Source organism: Gopherus flavomarginatus, chromosome 5 (genome assembly GCF_025201925.1).
Source record: "Gopherus flavomarginatus isolate rGopFla2 chromosome 5, rGopFla2.mat.asm, whole genome shotgun sequence".
Taxonomy (NCBI): domain Eukaryota; kingdom Metazoa; phylum Chordata; order Testudines; family Testudinidae; genus Gopherus; species Gopherus flavomarginatus.
Genome location: NC_066621.1, coordinates 119,788,268 through 119,801,671, shown reverse-complemented (window position 1 = coordinate 119,801,671; position 13,404 = coordinate 119,788,268). Strand labels below are relative to the sequence as shown.

The 13,404-nt window shown below is 44.9% G+C and overlaps 1 protein-coding gene across 25 annotated transcripts in view; it reads right to left on the bottom strand.

Moving 5' to 3' along the window:
• NRXN3 (neurexin 3) overlaps positions 1 to 12,901 on the bottom strand; it is a 1,481,114-nt gene extending 1,468,213 nt beyond the window's left edge. For 24 of the 25 annotated variants that reach the window (XR_007774426.1, XR_007774427.1, XM_050953172.1 and 21 more), the window contains exon 1: positions 12,643 to 12,901. The gene's annotated coding sequence lies outside the window, so the exon portion shown is untranslated. Of the gene's footprint in view, positions 1 to 10,990; positions 11,198 to 12,642 lie in introns of those variants that run through there. The other variant, XM_050953173.1, reaches the window with a different exon arrangement.
• Between the last annotated feature and the right edge of the window lie 503 nt (positions 12,902 to 13,404).

The following is a 13,404-nucleotide window of genomic DNA, read 5'->3' as shown; positions in this document are numbered from 1 at the left end:
AAGCCCCTTTTAGCACTAAAGGTTAAATTAATTACATTAAGTGGGGTCCTCTGGAGTAGAGGATTCCAGACAGCCACTCTACCCAAAAAAGATTACCTAAGTGGGCGCTCCATAAAACAGGGCCATAGTCTTACAGCTTGTGCTGTAAGTTTTAGGCCATTTTAACTACCAGCGGTACCATGCTACTGAACATACACGGTATGCCTTAACATTCCCTCAGTCCCCACTGGGCTGCTAAAAGATGTCAGTGGCACAGCACATGTAAATAAGAGGAAGGCTGTGAACAGTAACCTAGGGGTTAACAACAAGCACTTTCCTATCACAACTGTGGTCAGCAGGTAACATGACCATGTGATATTAGCTAAATCACAAGTGACAGGGGGAGTATAAATAAGAAGCTTGGTATTGCCAGTCAAAACACTTTTCCAACAATGATCCATGGAAGAACAGAACAAGAGAATTTATTGGTGACAGAGGTAAAAATACAAATTAAATTTATAAACATGGAACACAGTATACAGTATGTCACTGCCCAGAGAGAGATGTTCAAGTACAACCAGAAACCAACAGAACAATTCCAAAATCATTTGATCCTTTAATGTTCCCTGAGTACACAGGAGAGACATTCTTGTAGGCACCTGAACATAAATACCCCATAAGTATTAAATGAAGTGGATAACACAGAAATCAAGTCACCATCCCATCATGAAGACTTTCCTTCCAAGAGCAAGTGGATTCTAGACCCAGCTTTAAAAAGGTGCTGACACCAAGGTTTGGAAAGGGAAGGAGAGTGTTTCAGGCTGCAAAGGCATTGATATAGTCAGCAGTGTCCACAGACTCTAGGTTCTCTCACTGATTTACAAGGAACCCCATAAGAAACAAGTTAGTCAATATTCAGCTGGAATGTCATCCAACTAGGCACTAGCCAAGATGATCTCCTGACACCTAGTGGTCTAGCATGACTCAATCATATCAGCTGTTGTGATTACACAACAATTTATCCCCAGACATATTCATGTGCTGCAGAGTAGAATCCTAAGTCCTTCAACTCCAAAAAGCACAGGCCTCTGTCATTCGAACTAAAGATGGTAGTAATAAGTCCCTTATCCTTCCTGAAGGTCAGCCACTAGAGGGCAACATCACCCAAATACAAAGAATATAGAGTTGTCATAGTTAATTCTAGCAAAAATTCTGAAAGGGATATTGAATTCATAGATTAGGACCCAAGCCACTCTCTAACTATTAGAGATCAGGATAAGATTTAATGGGGAGGGAGCAGATTATCCCACATGTGCCTGCTGCGGGGTTCTCCAACATTCCTCTCAAACATGTGGTACCAGCCACTGTCAGAGGGAGGATACCTGCCTGGATGGACCCCAGGTCTGATCCAGTATGGCAATTCTTCAAGAGCCAGTACATTACAGAGAGAAGCTAACTCTAGCACTTACACAACTCCTCTCATTCCAAGGAATCCTGAAGTATTTTACACATGCGCGTGCGCACACACATTGTGGAAATACAGTCACTTCTAAGGTTGAACATGGCAGCTATTTAACAGTGCACAATGGCATTACACAACAAGTTTAAGGCAGCAAATGAAGATTGTAACAACTAATTTAAATGGTAGGGGTAACTATTACCCACAATGGAATTTAATCAGATGAACAACATTTTTTGTCATGACAAGAGCTCTGTAACATCTCCCAAAATAATTTCGTTTCATGTCACATGCAAGAGAACTCCTCACAACATCCATGTAACTTTATGTGTGGGCACTGCGGTAGCTCACACAGAGGGAAACACAATCCCTGCTGAATCACCTCCACCATTCCCTGCAGCACAGTGCCCCCAGCATGACTCAGAAGAGAGAGCACCCCACAATTACAAGTTTCAACACATCCAACATTTTCACTAATGCATGGCAATGGATAGACTTCTTCTCAGACACTACACCCTGTCTCCTTTTCTCACTGACACCACATCACTCTAACTCATACGCTCTTCCATTCCACAATCCTAAAACCCTTCTCTCCTCTCTTCCCAGCTCCCAACATCCTCAAACCCTCAATAACAAAACCCTGTATTCAGCACCACACTCCTCTTCTGACCTCTGCAGTGCACACCTCATTGCTGGATCCAGTGGGAAGTTTTGAGACAGTAAATCTCATCAAAGGGAAGAGAATTCATTTAAACAAAACAGATGGAAGATGCATGCACAAAACACTCAAGGAAGAGCTGCAGCTTGAATTTCTACTGTAATCCTTTGCCATCATGCCAACAAAAAGCATAACAGCAGTTCGACTGTTGGTGTGCTGAGACCACTGCCGATCATGCTGACCAAAACTGACTTATTGTCTCCTTGTACTCCCCTGTCTGTCTGTATCCATCTGTCATCTCTTGTCTTGTAAGCTTCTTGGGGAAGAGCCTGATTTTTTTGTTCTCTGTTTGTACAGCTCCTAGCACAATGAGGTCCTGGTCCACAACTAGGGCTCCAAGGTGTTCCCACAATATCAATAAATAATAATCAGGTTATATCTCAATATCTCTCAAGGTTACATAGCCTCCTTCCTTACCTTACAGCAGTGTTCATGAAGGGCTATTCATTAATATGACATGGCACCTCATAAACAAATAATCACAGCACAACCTAGCTTTGACCATTTCACCAAAGTCATCTCTTGAGGACTGAATAGGCTGAGCTTTCCATATGCTCCAACTACATTTGATGGGTGTATGAATTTAGCTCCAGAGGAAGATGCTGGAGTAACACCACCAGGAGACTAACATCCTCTGCATAACCCTCAAACAGATACAATGCCCCATCGAGTGGTGACATAAGCTTCCAACATAAACGTTTGCTGCTTCTGACCAATGTGCTTCAACCACAACTTGCCTCTAAATGGTGCAAGGCAGGTTAAATCTCCATACTCCATTCAGTCCTGGTCCTCTCTGAAGACTAACAACAAGAGGCTGCTTTTGTACTAGGCAAGTTTATTGTGGGGGTGAAGGGGTAGGGTAAGAGGGAATCATTAGGAACCATCCAGACACCTCACAGCCAGACCCCAAACCTAGCTCTGGTCCCACATACACATGTTCCCAGAGGTTCCTCTGAACCAAACAGGAAAACCTCTTTCTTATAAAGTCCTCAAGGCATGCACTACTAAGGAATTGACTGTAAGGCCACCACAGTGCCCCTGGGTTGGCTGCTTATACAAACCCAACTACTAGTCAGACAAAAAAATAAACAGTCACACACAGTATCTGAACTCACTTTTCAGTAACTTCCCAAGTGGCTTTCCTGAACTTCTATGAGAAATGAAAAGCAATTCCCTTAGCAACCTCTTCAGAACTGCCATAAACTCCATCATTAGCTATGAAGAGCACCTGCCTTTAGTGACTCAGCTTCCAGGTGTACCTTCTCAACTCCCTTGGGTCCTAGAGCCCTCCCACATAATATCTCACTTAGACCACTTCCCTTTATTGGGGAAACTGGGATATGGGGGTATCATGAGCATGAGGACCTCCTCTGTGGCCCCAAAGGGTTTACAACCCCCTTCGTGCATCCCCACATTTCACATAGGCCACAAAATAATAATCTCAGAGTAATTGTCATTCACTACACAAATCTGGGCTAGATTTTAACTGCGGAGCCATAGGTGAAAAACGCTCTCTTCTTGCCTCCCAATCGTATTACTTAACCATAAGGCTTTGCTGCCTCCACTACTTGCCCTCCATACAACCTTACTGACTTCAGTGGGGTTGCACAGGAGACCTGCAGGTACAGAATCTGGCACACCATGTGTTTATCTTCCTGAAGAACTGCTCTTCCATGGCTAGCCAGTTCCCTTTTAGGTTCGTCTTGAAGCTGCAGTAGGTTCCCGCAGTCAGATTTTTGCACCTTCTAGTCTGGTGCCTGTGAACCAGATAGGAAGGCAGCAGCCAGTTAGGTTCTCTCCAGGAGAGGGGAACCATTTAAAATAAACTAAGAACTAACTGAAATCTTTGCCCAGAATTTGAATCTCACTTTTTCAGAGGTTCAAAAAAAGGTCAGATAGATTCTTCCCTCACCCCATTATTTTTAATTTACCCAGCACCACCCCAGATTGGAAACAAAAGGAAAAACAGAAGCTGTTCAATCTTTAAAGTATTTCTTAAATAAATGGGGGGGGGGAGATTTTCCAAACAAGAAGCCATAATAAACCTAGAACTCCTACCACCTGCCCTATGCCACCTCCCCAGGTGAGGAAAAATGTTTTCCCCTCTCTGATGTAGGGAGTAGAGTGCACTGGAGTGGGGGAAGAAGGGGATGTCATGTCAACCCATCATACCTTCCAATATGCTGAATTCCAGGAGAGGGCATGTTAAATATGTGCCTCACTCAATGTTATATTCATGTTCAGTCATCATCTCCTGCACATGAAGTCCAGGTGAATTACTGTTTCTGGCTCTTCTGGCACACTGTTACAATTGATGTTTTAATTTGCACCTTTGTTTAATTAATCCGCGACTCCACTTTGTAGAAGGGCAGCAAGTATGGAGTGTATTGGGCTCGGAGCTGGTCAGAAGGCTGCCTTGATCTCTATCACTCCTTGAAAAAAAAATTTCCCCTATGAAAATAAAGTTGGGGACATTCAAGTGGCTGTGTGGCAATTCTTCAGTTTGCAACATGCCAAAGATCCCACTTTTCTGGGAAGCTCCTCTTTAGAAGGAGTGAATGTCTCTAAACGGTGGGTGGACAGATTTGTCCCCAGCCCTTTCCTCTTCTCCCTCCACAATCCATCATGGAAGCAGCTGACAGCAGGTCCCTCCACACATCTCTTACCAGATCCCACTCCTCCTCACACCAGTTAGTTTTTGCAAGTCATGCAGATTTCCTTTTCCCTTGAAATCAATGTTTAATTAACACATTATTGGGAAAAAATTGGGCTGTAACACACTGAAATGAAGCCAACAAGTCCCTGCTCTGCAGACACACCAGGTCTTATTGGATGGTTACCCCACTGGAGAATTGTTCCTCCCCACCCACCCCATGTCCTTCCTTTGCTGACATTAAGGCTCATCCCATCAGATAGTTACCCCCTTTTCCACTGCCACGGATTCTTCCCCTCCTCAAAATGCTCACCCCCAGAATAAACACTTGGCCAGGGAAGTTACGATAGTATTGCAGAAAGAAACAAATGCTTCCCAGATGTTATGTGCATTGGTACAGCCATGCAACATTCCAAGGGGTAATCTTCCCCCTGCCCCATTCCACTTAGGGCGGATCTTTGAATCTGTCCTGGCCTCGGGAATTCTGCCCCCACCCATATTTTTGCTAAATTCTTACCACTCGCTAGTCCTCACTATAGCCCTCATTCCACCTGATGAGGCTCCCTTCACCACAGCAGTAGAAGGGGTGAGGCTGCAGAGACAGGATGCTCTCCACTGCCATGAGCAAAATACATTCCCAGGGTCAGTCCAGTGAATGGATGCTGGGATCACCTGTTGCTATACTTTCTGATGGCAGACGGAAGCCTACTGCCAGCTTTGAAGGCTTAAATCACACCTCAAATCATCCACCCTCTTCTATCCTTATCAGGTATTAATCCAGACCACTCTTCATCTTTCATCCTGCTGCTGGGATTTGCTTGGGTACAGGGAATGCTGCAGTAGCATGAAGGGCATTTTGAGGAGCGATCTCAGCCTCAAATATCCCTCTCTGCCAAATACACAGGCACTCCCACCTCCCAGGGTTGGTGCAGCAGTCAAGAGAGATTACCCCTGATTTCATGATCTCCTAGATCAGACTGTGCCAGTTATGAAAAAAGAAATCAGGACAGTTGAGAAATCCAACTACCCCAGCACTTCATTCCGGGGATCTGAGGCTCCTGGTGTTAATTACTTCCTGTAATATGATGGATGACAGCAGCAGGGCCAAGAGTGACACAGGCAGATTGTGCTCCGAAATGAGCTGTCCTTCATCATCAAGGGCACAGGAAAGAGCTGTGGAAACGACAGGAATTGAGCCACACCACCACTGGGACATGGCAGATAAGCTCTCAGAGCCCCCCACGTCTCTATCCCCAGCCACCAAGAGACAAGAAGTGGGCAGAGGGAGTAGGGGAGAAGGAGACTGATCTACCATTGGGATATGGCAGATGACAAGGGAGCTCCAAGAGACAATAGGGGGAGAGGTGGAAGAATGGCTAATCCTCTCTGTCAGTAGAGGATGCTCCTTCAGATAAGCTGAAATGAATTTTTCAGCTATGCCTGAGATACTCTGTAAATGCCTCTTCCTGTTCCCTGTCCACCACACCCTTCCCATTCCGCTCCTAGCACAGAACAGCCTGTAAGTTCACAGCCACGACATGCTGCTTACACACAGCTTGCGGTTCTGCGGGAACATGTGCCACAAGGGTCAGACAGCTGAACTGCTTTGGTATGAGACTGCTATGGATTCTCACAGGCAAGTGTTTTCTGAGAAAGGCAGTAAAAAACCCCACCTACCCTTAAAAAAACCAGCCCACGCTTTCCCTCCCCATTTCCAGACACTTAACATTTCAACCACACCAACAGGGAGGCTATGATAAATTCTAGCTCAAATCAGCCCAGCCCAAAATCCTGGCAAAAGGTGCCAGAAGATCAGCAGTGCTGGAGACTGCCATTCTCTGCCCATACAGCAGTGGTAAGAGCATACTTCCTCTATGCTAACCTTTGACTAGTGTGTCTCAGTCTATCTGCTGAGACTGCTGTCAAGAGGGCTAATAAATGTAATCCAAGATGCTCAAAGCCCTTTATACATGTTAATCCTCACATTCCATTCATCATGTGGGGAAACTGAGGCAAAGAGCTAGGCAGTGACTCAACCCTAAAGTCAAACAGCATGTTGGTGACTAGAACCCAGAGTTCTGCCTGCCTATGCTCTAACCAGTAAAGCTTACTCCATGCCACTTGTTCTCTGCATAAGCAGAGGGATATATAGGGCTTAAATGCAATGTGGCTGACTTGTGGGTCCAGATACACTGAGAATAGTCCCAGAATAAGTTTTGTGCCCTTTTCCTCCTGGATGAATCTATTAAGCACAGGGGGGCTTGAGAATAAAGTTAATTTTCATTTTTTTATTTTTATTTTTTATTTAACCAAACTTCTCATGAATCTCCAGAAAGGTTCATCTTTGACTTTGGCTGGAGTTTAGGACAAAGTTTCTGGTCACTTCTTACTTCATTCCCAGAGACCTCATCTGTCCTTACCCCATTGTAGCATAATACGGCTCTGCCAGCACCCATATTTCCACCTGCACACACCCCAAAGTGCAGCAGGATGTGCAGAGTCTCTCACCAGAGAACAGAAGCGGAAGAATTGAGGAGGAAAAGTAACTGTCTTCTCCCCCAGCCCAGAGAGAGATAAGAAGACAGGAAGAGATGCTGTTGGACTGTGGAGCCCTGAAGGAGGCTCCAGGAGTCACAAACAAGAAGCAATGAGATCACTGGATCCACTGAAATGCTGCTGCTGGAGCAATGAGAAAGGTGGGGAAGAGTGATTTCTTGCTTCCCTAGAATGCAATGCCCAGAGACCAAGAGGGTAATTGGCTTGGAAAATCACAAATGGAATATGGAAACTTTTACCTCTAGGGTGCTGATTTAAATCCAGTCCACACTGGTGAAGTTTAAATGCCATCCCCATCTGACCACTGCAGTTGGGCAGCTTATAAGAAATGAATCAGTGGGGGTTTCAGTCCATTTCCTAGTGGGAAAGGTGTCTCAATCATATAATCCACCATCACTGTTGGCACTAACTGCCCCACCCTCAGCAGAAAGGCCAACAACTACATGGGTTGTGCAGACTGAACTCCCCTCTCACTCCCAGAAGTGGAGTCACTCCAGGCTAGGGATGCGGAACATTGGCAAGGGAGACTTGCCCATCTGCTGTCTGGACTGTGCTGCCCTATGAATAAACAGAATGTCAACCTGTGGGACTGTGGATCTAGTACTTTCCACCTGCACACAACTCACTTTCAAACCATTACAGTTTATCTAGAAGAATCTTTTTTTTCCATCTTCCTAATTATTAAACAGAAATTCCCTCTCATTTGGGTGGGTGCTGGATGTGCCATTGGGATGTATCAATAACTCCATCACTGGGAGAATGAAGGAACCATAAAATCAGTGTCTACCTTCACTGTACAGAAAAGTCATTCTTAGGGTCAGAGCAACGACCTGGGACCTGCAGCACCCTCTGCCTGTTGCTCAGCCAGCCACTGCATTGTTAGCTCTACAGCAGCCATGGCTGGCTCTCAGGTGCTGGAGCTGCAGCGCAACAGCCATTTACTGAGTGGTTCAGGAGGGAGGAAGGAGTGGAAAGGGCCCAAAAAGAAACAATTTGCGACTGAAACTGGCCAGCTGAGGCTCAAATGGGATCAAACCTGAGAGGACAAAGCAGCTGAATAAAGGAGCCTTCATTTTTCTGTGCATCACCCATGCAGACAGCAGGTGTCTGACCCACTGAAAATCCTCCACCCCACCCCTTTGGCTATAATTTGCCACTCTTTCTGAAGGTCAGCTCCAGAAAAGAGAGATGAGGAAAGCGAAAGGCACATAAAGATGGCCCGGAATGTATCTATTTCCCATTTGTTATCACTTGTGAAGCAGAAAGATCCAGAAACACGGGGACTTAGAAGGGTGCAGTGAAATTTAGCCACATGCAGGAGACAAGGGGAATTGGCTACAGGAAGGCGGAAGCCATTAGAGATCCTTTCTCTCTGCCAGCTCCTCTCAGAGCCCTGCAAGAGACCAGCCAGACCATGACTGAACAACGAATGTTCACTGAAGTGTAGGGAGGACTTTGGATCCAGGGAGAGGAGGGGGATTACAGGTTTTGCCAGTCATTGGGCAGGGTTCCAAATGGACAAGCTAGCCAGCTGTGTTCTACACTCTGTTAACAATCTCTCCACTGCTGCCTTGTCCTGCACACACACTGTCCACCCACTACCCAGCTACAATCACCCACACAACCTCTCCAGGGCTCGCTTGGTCCTTCCCCTTGCTAGGGTTGGGGAGAGAGGGGGGGATTTTCTCCCTCTCTCTGCTCACACTAGAAAAGCCATGCCTCTCCTGCACATCCTATCAGAGAAAGGCAAGTAGATTTTTCCCCTTTTTGCTCACCACTCTGGAGTCTCACACACACAGCCTCTGGCACAGAACTGCGTGGAAATGTTGATATTCCCGTGATGTCTGATCAAAGGCACGGACAGGCTCATGGAAGAAGAGGAGGGATGGCAGAGGAAGACAAGCCAAGAAAGGCTTTGTTTGGTCCGGGCTCCAATACAGCCCACACCCTCTCTATATGCCCTCTAGCTTGGATACTCAAGTGGGCTTTGTGAGGGCAGGGGTCTGTTGGGTGCATGTGTGTGTTTGTCTCCCCCGAGTGTGGACATCATGCTTCCCAGAGCCCGCCAAGCTCAGCCCAAGCTCCCTGGAGTAACCTTTATTCCAGTGCATTGCAAGCATGTATTTTACAGATGGTTAAACTGAATCATTATCACCAGGCGTTTGTTTGACCAAAAAAATGTTATTAATGTCGTCAGGTTCATCCATCCCCCCAAACACACACACATGCTCCCTCCCTCCCCCAAGCCGCTGCTCTTCACACACACACAACATTCAAATCTCATGATGTGCGACACAGCATCCTAGAAAACCGAACAGCAAGATGGGGCGGAGAAATGGATGGACGTGCCTTTGGCATTTGCTGCATTTCCCACCCCCCTAACAATGTCTATCCAGCCCCTGACCCAAAAGAAAAGAAAATGAATTAAAATCATGGCCCAACTTGGGTATGAGTGCATGTGTTTGTGCGGGCGAGCCGTGGTCACACTCATATCAGGAGCCTGCATCTGTGTGGCATGAAGCAAAGGTCATCGTGCCACCGTTGTGATGCACTAAAAAAAAAAGCCGCAGAGCCATCAGGATGTAACACGGAATTTTCTCGTCAAAAGATGAGATGCCTTCGGGGGGAGGAGAGAGGGTGTGCAGATGTGGGGTGAGGGGAAATGGCAGAAATAGGGGGGGGGAATGAAGAATACAAAGCCCTATGCTGCTAATCCAAAAGCGACAATCCATCCCTTCCCCCCCTCCGCACGCCCTCCTCCCCCCGAAATGTTGGTGCAGATGGATTTCTGTATCTTGGTTTTGCAGCAGTGGGTCTAATGACTCCCAGACCAAACCCCCTCGCTAAAATAACCCCTCCCACATTGTTTTTATACTGGTCTGAAGAATAATGTGTTTTTAGAGATAATGGGCTTTTTTTTAAAAAAAAGGAAAAGAAAAAAAGGACGCTGCGCAGACATTATGCGAACAAGCTGTTCCCCGCATCACCTCCATCTCCCCCACCATGTTCCCCAATTTCGCCCCCTCCCACATCTCTCCATCCTTCCCCCCACCAATGGAAAAAAACCCACAACATGATCTGGGTAACCGATCTCAAAATCCCAAGCACTAATCCGCTTGAATTTGTTCTTTCCCTTATATAAGCAGCAGCACGTCAACATGTTCAGTAGAAACTCAGCGTAAAATGAGGCCAGGCTACAGCCATGGAACAGGATGATATCGGCAGATATCGGTTCTGCCAAGAAGCCATCATCACTGGAATTATGACATCGAATACGGGGCTTTTATTTATTTATTTACTTATAACTCATTTATCTTTCTTTTTTTTTTTTAAAGAACAAAAATAAAATAAATAATGAAAACCACACAGATACACACCCCATCAGAAGGTGCCCGAATACTCCAGAAAGGGAATTTTCACATCCCGACTTTGCTTTTTTTTTAAATAAATAAATACAGCCCTGTTGCTCGCGTGATCCCCAAACTTCCAGTGTCCCCAGATGCAACTCCCTTTGCCCCTTCCAGAAAACAATATGCTTTACAGGAGAAAGACGGACATTTAGGAAACTGCCAATGACTGAAACAAAAAACATCAACAGGAATATAAAATTATCAAAATATAATACCTCAACTCCTCCAGCAGATGAAGTGTGTCCGTCCACAACAACAAAGGCAATAATCTCAGCTCCCTCTCGAACCTCCTCCTCCAAAAACATGACTAGCCCTTAGATAAACTTGCCCAACTTAACACTATAGCCCGCTTTACCTTACCTGGCTAGAAATACAACACCCTTCAGTCTCACGCTACAATTAATAACCGACTACACCCAGTTAGCAGGCAAATCCTTTGTGGTTCGATTTTTTTCTCACACACCCAACATCACTCTCTGACTTTTCACTAGACTAGTTAAGAGTTCAGCCCCTTAAAAAACAGTCACTCAAAATATATTGTTAGTGTTAGTGAGCGATCAGGTCAATATTCACCTCTTTAGGAGAGCTGTGTGCTTAACACAGAACAATCACGTGCAAGAAAGAAACAAGAATAAAAATTAGTATTTTTTTTTAAAACTATTTTCAACAAAGCTTTGAATAGCTGTGCCAAGAGGTGGTGGGAACGGGGGCTTGGATAAGCGAAAGTGGTCTTTTAAAAATTATTCCATTTTTTAGCTTTGGTTCTGCCTCTCTGATCCTTTCGCTTTTCTCTCTCTAATTTTTTTGGGGGGAGCGGTGCGGAATGGAAAAGAATTTTTTTTAAAAGAGAGATTTCAGTTATAACGAAATGTGTCCCTAAAGAACGGTGGTTAGTAAAAGTAGTTCTTACCTATACTGCAATTAAAATAAAATCAAGGGAGTAAGCAAAAGACAAGTCACGTGCAAAGCACCAGAGTCAGTGCCCATAAGTAGGGGAATTACATCATTGCCCTAGAGTGGATGATGTTTTTCTTTTAAATTATAAAGTGCCATAGTTAGAATTTTTTTAAAAAGAAAATCATGGATATTTTGTATGCATCTTGCACGAAGAAAGGATCGAACCAACCTTTAAGGTCACTCGCTGCCTGAAAATGCACAGCAGTCGCTCACAGTGGAAGTTTTCAGGCAAGACGGCTACTAAATCATTAATATAAACAAATGGAAGGCAGGGAGGGAAGGTTCTTCTGTAATGGATCCAAAGACGAAGGAAAAAAGAAAACTTTCTTCATTTCCCCCCCTTCCTTCCTCATTAGTAAAAATTTTGCAAAAGAAAAAAAGAAATCCTTCAGCCACTAGTCAAATAGTTTGATTCCTAAGCAGGTCCCTGTTACAATTCAATGTAGCAGCATCTTGTCTCCTCACAAAAACACCCCCATTCTCTAGTTTTAAAAACCAGTCCCTCCAAAATAGTAATTTAAAAAATAAAATAATAAGAACAAAAAAAAGCAAAAATAAAAGTATTGGTTAGAGAGGAGAGTTTGTGCTTGTCACCTGAAAACAGATCATCCCACCAGGTGTGCCGTTTCCAAAAATCTTTCTGACTTTTCATAACAGGGAGGTGAGAGGGGGAAGAAAAGGAGGGCAGGGGCAGGTTGGTAAAAACTCGCAGGAAGAGACCGAAAAATAACAAATCTCCAGGTATTTGTGATCAAAAATTAAAAAAAAAAACACAATCACCCTTGGAACTCTCAAGTGAAAGAACCCACTACCTTTTAAACTGAACGACTTTCTACTGGATACACAGAAATATCTGTTCATTTTGGGTCTTTCTTCCATCCTGCCATCCATCCTTCCCCCAAAGTCTTACCTTCGCAGTTGAGAAGAGGTTTTGGCTGTTTTATCAACTCTTTGTTTGTTTCCTCTTTGGGGATGTAAGAATCCAGGGTGTCTCTCTAGGAAGAACTGGTGGGGAAAAGTGGGGGTATTGGAGATGCTAAAACCGGTCCTTGATGGCTTGGGATGCAGGCAGAAAGGGGAGGTTTGGCTTGCCTCTCCCTCTCAGTGAGTTGCATGCAAGAGGAGATGTGTAGAGCTGAGCTCTCTGCCTGAGACTGTCAGAGGAGCCCAGGAATTTCACGCACTCCAGAGCCGATCCCTCCCTCTCCAGCACACAGACCCCAGCATTTAAAGAGACAGCCAGGCTGTGTGGCTCAGGGTTTCACCTCCTCCTCCCATGGCTGTTTTGCAAACAGCTGACAAGATGTAATCTGGGGACATCCTTAAGCCCTGGATGACTAAGAGGCAGGTGCTTGGGAGACCAGCTTTCCCACACTGCAAAGGATTCTTACTCAAACTGGAACAGGGAGATAACACACACACTCCCCTCCTGGAAAAGTCCTGTAGAATTTAATAGGGATGAAACTAATAGGGTTCTATAGAAATTAAACAGGGATATATTTAAATGACTCTGAAAACCTACAGCACATGATAGAGAATGATCTCCTTCCTACAGAATTATTAAATCATCCTACTGAATTTACCAGAAAATTATTTCTATTCTGTTTGGATTCTTCTTGCTGTAGGATTCTATAGTTTGTCTTAAAAGGGCTACAGAAAGATAGTCACTCTG